The 10,418-nt window shown below is 43.0% G+C and overlaps 1 non-coding gene across 1 annotated transcript; it reads right to left on the bottom strand.

Moving 5' to 3' along the window:
• Positions 1 to 272: 272 nt before the first annotated feature.
• Positions 273 to 379, bottom strand: LOC139073753 (U6 spliceosomal RNA). Its single transcript, XR_011522741.1, has one exon. It is a non-coding gene; the product is annotated as a U6 spliceosomal RNA (small nuclear RNA).
• Positions 380 to 10,418: the final 10,039 nt, after the last annotated feature.

Genomic DNA, 10,418 nt, shown 5'->3' with positions numbered 1-10,418 from the left:
ATCTTATTAATAAGCCCAAACGGCGGTCTTTCTCCTGCTCCAATTATGCAACTGTGTGGAATAATGCCACTCACTCTGTTCCCCTTCCAGAGGCACCTTTTCTTACAGAAAGTATAAACCCAAGAGACACGAAGAGGAGCGGTAAAGAGCTTGCCTAGGCTTCCAATTGGTGCTCCACTGAGGTGGTCTCCAGGTAACCAGAATGCGGCACGTGAGAGAAAACAACATGAGAGAAAAGTAAAATCCTAAGATGTATATATATATATATACATTTTAATATGGAATGCTTCACGAGTTTGCATGTCATTCTTGAGCAGGGCCTAAGCTAATCTCCTCTGAATCGTTCCAATTTTAGTATGTGTATTGCCAAAGTGAGCACAGGTTTATGTTTTTTAATGGCAGAAGATGGTGTTCTGACTCAAGTCACTCAAATCTTTACAGGCTTTTTTCAAGCTAAGCTAACACTATTTATGCAACGCTTTGTATGCAACACGGCAGCACCCCTTCCATCTCCCTTGAGTCGGGGTGAGTCTGAAGTTGGCAGTGCGAGGGAATGTTGAATGTTGTACACAGGGAGTTGGGTAGGAGTGTTGAGAGCTAAGGAGAAGCCTTTCCGACACTCCCTATTCTCTTAAAATTGTCCGGAGCATGGTTGCTCATACTCCCTAAATTTAAAAATCCCAGGACCCAAGTGAAACAAATCACCCTCCTCCCCAGTGGATTTGTTGACTCTCAGAAAAATAGAGACAGCCAGTCTAGAGGGCAAGGGATGTTAAATTTGTATTTTCACCACCTACGGTTGTTTCTCCCTACGAACTTCTCAGTATCCTTCAGTTTCACACTGAATAATCCACCACCTTGAACTGCCGTCTCGTTTCTTTTTTGTTTTTAAGTTTTTTAATGAATATTTTTGGGAGGAAGGTTGGCCCTGAGCTAACATCTGTTGCCAATCTTCCTCTTTTTTTCTCCCCAAAGCCCTAGTGTGTAGTTGTACACCCTAGTTGTAAGTCACTCTAGCTCTTCTGTGTGAGATGCCACCACAGCATGGCTTAACAAGCAGTGCATAGGTCTGTGCCCAGGATCCCAACTGGCAAACCCCAGGCCGCCAAAGCGGAGCCTGCGAACTTAATCAACTGGGTCCCGGGCTGGTCCCTCATTGTTTCTTTAGCATAGTTCTTGCTTCTCTCACAGATTCCAAGCTCTTTAATGTCAGGACCAAGACATGTAATTCTGTTCTACTCCTGAAGCATCAAACCTAGTGTGCAGTAAATATGATTTAAGTGGTTGATGAAAGAGAGGAGCAAATTGATAGACAAGTGAAGAGACAGAGAAACAACTTAGGAAGATTTCTAACATTTGGAAATGTCAATGTCTTCTCATGTTCTCATACTATATAGATGTGGGACTGTTTGCACAATCTCAGGGCATTCACAGGAACCCCAAAGACTGCCCCAAATTCTGTTTCTGCAGGAGAGGTCTGGTTGATGATGCTACTCCAATGTAGATGATGATATGAAAATGCTTATATGACCGTGTCTCCTGGAATTTCCAAGTCTTCAGATGAGTGGACTTTACACATCTGAAATTAAGAGCTAGTGATGTCCAATATTAGTTGACCGACAGGCAGTATCAGACATGTTTGACATGCCTCATGTAATCTTGATAATGATTTTATATGGAAGGTACAGGAATCCCCACATCAAGGTTGAGAAAATTGAGCTTTAGAGAGTTTAAGTAACTTGTGGAGGTCACATGGCTCACAAGTGATGAACTTTACCTGTTTAACTCAGAGGCCTTAACCAACCACAAGTAAGTACTGCTCCTTGAGTTGGGTTTGTTGCTTTTGTTATTGCTGTTGCTTTTGTTGCTAAGGCAAGATGTAGAATGCATTTATTTTTTTATTTTTTTTTTAGAGTTTTTTTTTGCTTTTTCTCCCCAAAGTCCCCTGGTACATAGTTGTATATTCTTCGTTGTGAGTCCTTCTAGTTGTGGCATGTGGGACGCCGCCTCAGCGTGGCTTGATGAGCGATGCCATGTCCACGCCCGGGATTCGAACACTGGGCCGCCTGCAGCGGAGCACGTGAACTTAACCACTCGGCCACGGGGCCAGCCCCTAGAATGCATTTAAAAGAATAAGGAAGAGGAGAAACACTTGCAGCATCCTTGGAAAAATATTTGGAAGAATTTAATAAGAATTAAACATTTAAAAAAGTCTCTGTTGATAAAGACGTACCCATTTTTGTGGTAGAAGAGGAGAAATAATTTGAGGGATAAATTAAAGTGAATAGTAAAGTCCTCTATTTCTTTAAAAATAGATTTCTTAAAAACAAAATAAGAGACCAGAAAGGAATTTCTGAAGGGTGGTTTTATTTTGCTTCTTCAGACATGAATTATGTTAGAAGATTACATGCTGTACATGTTTTATGTTCAATAATGTCTGTGTGCACATTCTAAAGGCAGGACTAAGACAAGGGCAGTTATTCCCAACAACGTGAATAATAAATTCCTACTTACCCTGGAAAGGCTGTCTTTGTGGGCAGTTTACTTTGAGATAATTTTCCTTATTTTTAGTCACTTAGTGTTCTCTCAGATATGCTTTTTCGTTTTCCAAACTTCTATTTCCAGACTCAGTCTAAGAAATAAGTTAGAACTTATTTCTGTATATTCTTTTTACCTGTGGTTTAGGGAAAGATGTATTTCCTGACTTTTAGTGTCTTGGTGGACCAAATTCATACATATCCTGTGTATTAGTGGGGATAGGTGTGCATTTAGTGAATGTATTTCTATCTATATGTAAGAGATCATATCCCCAGTACAAACTGGCTAGAATTGACCTTTGGAGCTGTTTATTCTAGTTTTAATAATTATTAGTAGGAGTCAACAAAACAAAGTGGTTGGAAGACCATGAGCTTAAAAAACAGACCTACCTGGAATCTAATCTTTGACTGTGTCCTTAGGTAAATTATGAAATTCTGAGCCTTGATTTTCTCACTGTATGATAAATAATGCCCCAGGTTTAAATGAGATAATATATGCAAAGTACAGCTCTTGGTGGGCACTTAACAGTGATGGTTTCCTTTCTCTTTCCACAAGCTTATTTCCTGTTCAAAGATAGAATTCTGGGGAGCTACGAGGGCACTTGGGAGCAAGGTTCAAGACTGATTGCTATTACTTAATAAATTCATTGGTTATTCCTACTAATCTGAACCCACAGATATCCTTGTGAAATCCTGCCAGGGGTCCTTGGAGGATGGCATTAGTGCAGCATTGACAGCTCAGGGAACTGGAAATAAGCCAATGGTCATAAATTGCAAAGCCTTTTACAATCCGAACATGATGGAAACTATATGCCATTTTGGGGGTGATTTGAAAAGCACATGGTTTGGAGTTATTTTGATGGATTAAGTATTTTCCCTGAATCATCTAGTTCAGAAGATTAAAATTTGATTATAAAATACCAAAATGTTTTTAGATGTAGAAATAGTTGAGCATAAATCAAAACTCAAGGTTCATGAGAAAATAATCAAGGGAACAAGTGATGTGGTGTTCTTTTAGGTCTGATATTGGAACTAAGAAATGTTACAATAGTTTATTGTTCATAGAATAATATATTCTTGCAGAATTGTTTCGGAGCGCAGGCACTACCCAGAGGTGATTGGTGCCTGGCAATATACCAAAATAATGCCCACGATGAAGGAAAGTTATAAGAACATAAACTTTTTCCCTTAGTTCCTTGTGTCTTTTGCTTCAAACCCAGATAGAGGTGGTTTCATAACTCCTCTATGGGCAAAGCCATTCCAGGATAGAAGTTCTCTTTCAGAAAAGTTACATGACAGTCTAGAGAAGTGGGGCTTAACCTTTTGGGTCATATACCTGTTTAAACAAACTTTGTAGAAATACTTAAAGTCTACATGATAATATGAAGACTCTCAAAATGGCTAGAAGGTGCCTTTAAAGGTTCTTGGCAATTGTAGCCAGTCTCAGTGGGACTTGCTGTGTGATGGGAGAATTCCTAACCCTTGCCTCCAAGCAGTTTCTCCTTTTCTCCTTAATTTGCTCTTATTTTCCATAAATCTTGCCCACACGTAGTCTCATCAGGGCTCTTTTGTCCTTCATTAAAAATAAAACGATTCTATGAGAATGAACCATCTTAACCTCCGTAACATGGAGGAGGTGTCTACCCTGACACCTTTCCCTTTCCCTCCTTCCCTCCTTCTCAAATTCAACCCGCTGTGCTCCAAACTCTAAGTCCTTTCTGTTCCTTCCAAGACTTTGCAGGAAGATCTTCCCTTTTCCTTTATCTTTAACCTCTCCTTTTCTAGTAGCTGTTTCTACTCCTTACATAAGCACTCTCAACTCTGCCTGAAGTTATGCTAAGAAAACTGGAAACAGGAAAGCCCTGCCTCTACGCGTTATGGAAGGTACCAGAGGGGCAAGGTGAGCCCTCTGCCTGGGCAGCCAAAATGACAACAGCCGAGAGAAAAGACGGGGCTGTGGTCAGGCAGAAATGAGAGGGATTTCCTGGCCCCTTCCAAGAACCAGATCTTTCTTAGAGGGTACAGGCTGGCCATGGGGATTGTGTGAGCTAGTGATCCAGGGAAGGTCTTGCCAAAGTGAGACAAGGAAGGAAGCCCTAGAAATGGGGGAGAATGAGCACAGAAAAATGTGAACACCACCAAGGCCCTGTATGCCAGCCCAGGAATAAAATTGAATATCTCTGGTTGCAGATGAGGCAAATAGGTAGTGCAGACTGAAGTTGCCAGAATTCTCAGTGTTTACAGGAGGTCTATCTATGAATGATCTAAGATATGCTATATAATACGATGCCAGCCGGGCTGGTCTGGTGGTTAAGATTCGACGCTCTGGCCATGGGGCCTGGTTGATTTCCCTTGAGGGAACATAGCACCCCACTGCCAGTTGTCATACTTTGGTGGCTGCATGTTGCTGTGATGCTGAAAGCTATGCCACTGGTATTTCAAACACCAGCAGGGTCACGCATGGTGGACAGGTTTCAGCGGAACTTCCAGACTAAGACAGACTAGGAAGAAGGACCTGGCCACCCACTTCTGAAAAAATTGGCTGTGAAAACCCTGTGAATAGTAGCAAAACATTGTCTGATATAGCTCTGGAAGGTGGGAGGATGGCGTACACACACACAAAATACCGGGAAGAGTTCAGCTTTGCTGTACACAGGTTGCTAGGAGTCAGAATCCACTCAATGGCACCAGCAAAATATAATATGATATTTTAGGCCCACCAGACTTTTTTTGTGAGGGAGATTGGCCCTGAGCTAACATCTGTTACCAATCTTCCTCTTTTTGCTTGAGGAAGATTGTCCCTGAGCTAACATCTGTGCCCATCTTCCTCTATTTTATGTGGTATGCCGCCACAGCATGGTTTGGTGAGCGGTGCTAGATCTGTGCCCGGGATCCAAACCAGCGAACCCCAGGCTGCTGAAGCAGAGCACACGAACTTAACCACTATGCCACCGGGCTGGCCCCCTACACCAGCCTCTTTAATGTGTCTTTGCAGTACGAATGTTAATTCAGTATTTCAGATGTTCTCAGGAGTACTGGGAGAGCGGTCAGACTAGGACGAGGAAGGCTTGGAAGATGGGTAAAAACCCACATAGCTTAGGTCTATGAATAAGATCTTATGCAACTAGTAACCAAAGGCAGTGAGTTTAACAAACGCATGGATTGAGGAATGTTTGTCAAGTAATTGGCTAGAACAAAGACCCACCCACTGAATCTAAAGCCTTGATTTACTTCTCTAAGAATCTACAAAAAATTATATACTCCCAAAGCCTTAAAGAAAGAAATGCCTCCTTATGCTCGTACGATTATGTTTTCATTAATTATCACAATCTGCCACTTAGGTGGGTAAGGATGGAAATTTCGTTGTTCTTCATTTGTGTATGAGAAAACTGTTGGTTGCAGCAGTAAAGTGGCGTAATCAAGGAGGTAAAGAGTACCATCGGATCCCGCTTACCTGTCTAGAGCTCTACTCATTAGAGCCCAGCCTGCCTGCTGCAGCCACATCATGTCATGCCACACACGCCACATGCCACACATGCCACAGAGCCCCCAGGGGACTCTCATGCTCTCCCTCCCATGTGGGCCGGGGAGAAAGCAGCCGTGTCCCATGGCCCTGCTGGCTACGGAAGACCAACACCTTTCCCCGTGCCTTGTAGGGAGTACTTGATGTTCTCTCTCTTTATAAGCTTCAATTAGATTTTGGTTATGGAGGACTTATTAGAACAGGTTTATTGATGCTTTAACACATTTTCTTAGCTGGAAGCTCGTTTAGGAGCCAGTTCGAGAAGCTTGTAAATGAGGACTTCAGCGAGTGGTCTTTCCCCAACAAATTCTGACCAGTTGGTTTCCTAACGTTGCTTGAGTTTTCGTCATTTTCCCGGGAGATTTTTCTTCCTGGGGGAATCTGAGCCCAGTTATCTTGCAGAAGAATAAATTGGAAAAGAAAGCATATGAAAAATAATTGTTCACACAGCCTTTTAAAGTCTTCGAGCCCTGAGTCATGTTCTCAGTGCATGAGGGTTGCCCTGATGCCCTGTCAGAGGTCTAGTTGCTCGAGGGCTGGTGGTGCGTTGGGTGTGCAAGAGCTCCCGTCCCCAGGACAGCAGAGTCTGCAGGAAAGGGGGGGCTTCGCCTTCCCTTCCCATGACTGGAGGCCTGTGATTTAATTTTTCTTAAGTAAACGGTGTATTTTAGGACAGTTTTAGATTTACGGAATAATTGCCATGATAGTGCAGAGTTCCCGTATACTCCATGCCCAGTTATCCCTTTTATTCACATGTTACACGGGTATGGTACATCTGTTGTAATTAATGGACCAATATTGACACATCGTTACTATTAGCTAAAGTCCACAGCTTGTTTAAATTTTCTTAGTTTTCCCCTAATGTTCCTTTTCTGTTCCAGGATCCCAGCCAGGACACCACATGACATTTAGTCCCCATGTCTCCTTAGGCACCTCTTGGCCATGGCAATTTCTCAGACTTTCCTTGTTTTGATGACCTGGGCAGTTTTGAGGAGTACTATGAAGTATTTTGTGGAATGTTCCTCAACTGGGATTTGTCTGATGTGTTTCTTGTGATTAGACTGGGGTTCCGGGTTTTGAGGAGGGGGATACCAGAGGCCACCTTATCGCATCACATCACAAAGTGCCGTCCTTCTCACGTTGTATCGAGGGTCCATACTGACAACATCACTGTTGATGGTGACCTTGATCACCTGGCTGAGGTCATGTTTGTCAGGTTTCTTATGTGGAAAATTACTTCTCCCTCAGCTTTCTGCGCAGGACTCTCTGGAAGGAAGTCACTTTGTGCAGCCCACACCTGAGTGGGGAATTATACTCCATCTCCTTGCAGTAAAACCGTCTACATAAATCATCTGGAATTATTCTGCATGGGATATTTGGGTTGTCTCTTCTTTCTCAATTATTTATTTGTTCCATCATTTATTTATATCAGTATGAACTCATGGATATTTACTTTACACTCTGAGTGCTCACTTCAAGTAACTACAGCTGACGAGCCTGGAGCACCTCTTTGTGTCAGGCCTGTGCGAAGCTCTTTGCTTGTGCTGTTCTATCTAGCTCTTCAACAAAACCATAATGACCCCTGCTTGGTTATTCTCATCCTCATTTCACAGATGAGGATCCTGAGATTCAATAAGGCTGAGTAACTTGCCCCAGGGGTTCAGAGCAATTAAGTGAATGCATCAAGACTTGCACTGGGGGTCAATCTGGACACAAAGCTTGTGCTTGTTGTCACCTGGTACTCTACCTGCCTCCCTGTTTGGCTAGTTTCACAGAAAGTGAAAAGCAAGCACGGAACAAGTGATCAAATAATGAATAACAGTGTCCCTGTGATCAACACTCAAGTCGCTCGTTCCACTCATTTCACCAGCTCCCACTGACCAACATTTAGTTGTAATTATAAAAAAAGGCAGAGCAAAGATTTTCCTTTCTGAGCCCCAAATAATCCTCACACAGGTACATGGTGGTCCTTGCCTGAGTCTTTCAGCAATGGATTTGAACTTCTTGCCTGTCCTGGCCACCTGAAGTTATCATGCCACGTAGAGTGTTCACTGAATATATATGATAAAACTTCTATGTTGGTTAGTTTGATTTCCTAAAGACCTTAGAATCCTCCTCTCCATCAATCTGCCACTGCCTTTTTTTTCCTGAGTCATTATCTCTTGCTTAGACCATTGCAATGGAATCTGAATTGGTTTTTCTGCTCACCTCTTTTCAGTCTATTTTCTATCTGTTGCCTCTTCTGCTTAAAACCTTTAGATAAATCCCCATTGCTGACAGAATAGAATCCAGCATGGCCTATTCATGACCTGCTGAGATCTCCTCTTCCTCCCCACTCAGTTTTATCTCCCACCACATCTTTCTTCTCCTCCCCATCATCTAGCCATCCTCCCAAGCACCCCCTTCATTTTTCCCCTCCAACCTTTTTCTTGTCCTTCTGCCTTGCTGTTATTCCTGCAGATCCTGCGCTCACTCTTTAGCACTTGGCTGGGCACTTCCTGCTCTGTGCAGGCACGCCTTGGCAACTCATCCCTCCCGTGGTCTGTTGAATATGGAACCCACCTCTATTGTCGTACACATCACACCACACTGCAGTAGTCAGCAAACTTTTTCTGTAAGGGGCCAGATGGTAAATATTTTTGGCTTTGTAGGCCACAGGGTCTTAGATGCAACTCAGATCTGCTGTTGTAGTTGGAAAGCAGCCATCGACAATACATAAGTAAATGAATGTGTCTATGTTCCTATACAATGTTACATACAAAAATAGGCAGCATATCGGGTTTAGCCCACAGGCTGTGGTTTGCTGACCCAAGCTATATTCCAATCAACTGTTTACCTGTCTCTCCTCCTCGCTAGCCTCTGAGATCCCTAAAACTGAGAGAACTGCTCTTGTTCATCTTTCTATCCTCAGCATCTAATCCGGGCCTGACACATGTAAGTGCTTAATAAATGCTGCACAGATGACTGTGAATGAACAAATGAACCAATATCGAGCTGAGAATTAAGCATTTAATGGCATCAATAAGAAGCCTGACCGAGTGAATCATGGTGAAACTAGAAACATGTCAAATCTGTACAGGGGAGAATGACACTTTGTTGTACAGTCAGGGAACACAGAGACAACACCTTTGATAGGATCTGGATCAATGAGGCTAGAAAGCTTTGCCCCTTCCATTGCTGGACTGCCAAGGATTAAAAGGAGCTTGAAGGCTTGAGGGGGTGGGACCAGTGCTCCACAATCCAGGTTTCTGTAAATAAACAGTGTTAAAGCCCAGGAGGAAGGCTATTAAATGTGGATTTTGCTTCATTCCTACCACTTTCTTTGGAGGAATTCTTAGCCCCTGATGGGATTGGCTCCAGTGAGCCCTCAGGGTCCAGGTGTATAGTCATCAGCCTTTATGTATTTAGGACTGGAAACTTCTACAGCCCAGCATTTACTGACACAACAAAGGTTGGTCAGGCCTTATTCATGCAGCCTAAGGCACTGCAGGGGTGGCCACTCCTTGTGGTGGTGATACTGAGCAATGGGCTTGCTCTGCTGCCACGATCTGAGCCAGTCAATGACTTCGAGTTAGGGATCCAGAAAGGAAATTTTAATTCGATTAACCGGCATAATCGGGAAGATGGCAGAGTAATATCTCAAAAAAACCATCTTCCAAAACTATAGAATCTTGAAGCGGTCATATAGGGAAAATGGGCAGTAAGGAGGGGGTCCAGGGATGTTGGTCTCCAGGCGTGACAGGTTGCAGGCATCACATTGTTCCACTCTTCTGTCAGCTGTGATGGACACTTTGTAGGTGTGTTTCTCGCTTGTGGTCAGCCTGTTCCTGGAGAAGAACTCATAGAACAAAGTTTTAATTTATCAAGCTGTTGGGGAGTACATACGTAAGTAGAGGCCATAAATCAGGAGAGCACGTGAATTTTTTAGAGTACATTCAGAACAGTGAGTGGTTGCACAGAGGAGGGGCTGGGGCCATTTAGCGTAACAAGATGGCCTTGCTTTTGCTCTCTTACAGTGGGAGAATTTATAGGCTTTCTAAGTGAGGTCTTCTGAGTTGTGGGAGGCTATCTGGAAAATTCACTTACTCTAAGCATCTCCTTCCCTGACAAGGCCAGATAACGGAGAAATTAATATGCTACCAGGGGAAAGTGTCACCACGTGTCGGGTCTTTACGATACATTTTTTAAAAGAACTTTTCCATGTTACAGACATCGTATTGAACCAAGGCAATTAAAGAGTTATGTGGAGTAGCTTTTTGGTATTGAATTTTGATTTGATAGGAGAGAGGCATACAGCATATTTACAGTTTTTCCCCTTATGTAAAATGGAACAGAGAAACACAGGATGACCACTTTGA

Source organism: Equus przewalskii, chromosome 9, assembly GCF_037783145.1.
Source record: "Equus przewalskii isolate Varuska chromosome 9, EquPr2, whole genome shotgun sequence".
In the NCBI taxonomy this organism is placed as follows: Eukaryota; Metazoa; Chordata; class Mammalia; order Perissodactyla; family Equidae; genus Equus; species Equus przewalskii.
Note: the sequence above shows the minus strand (reverse complement) of the source record. Positions and strands in the feature narration are given on the sequence as shown.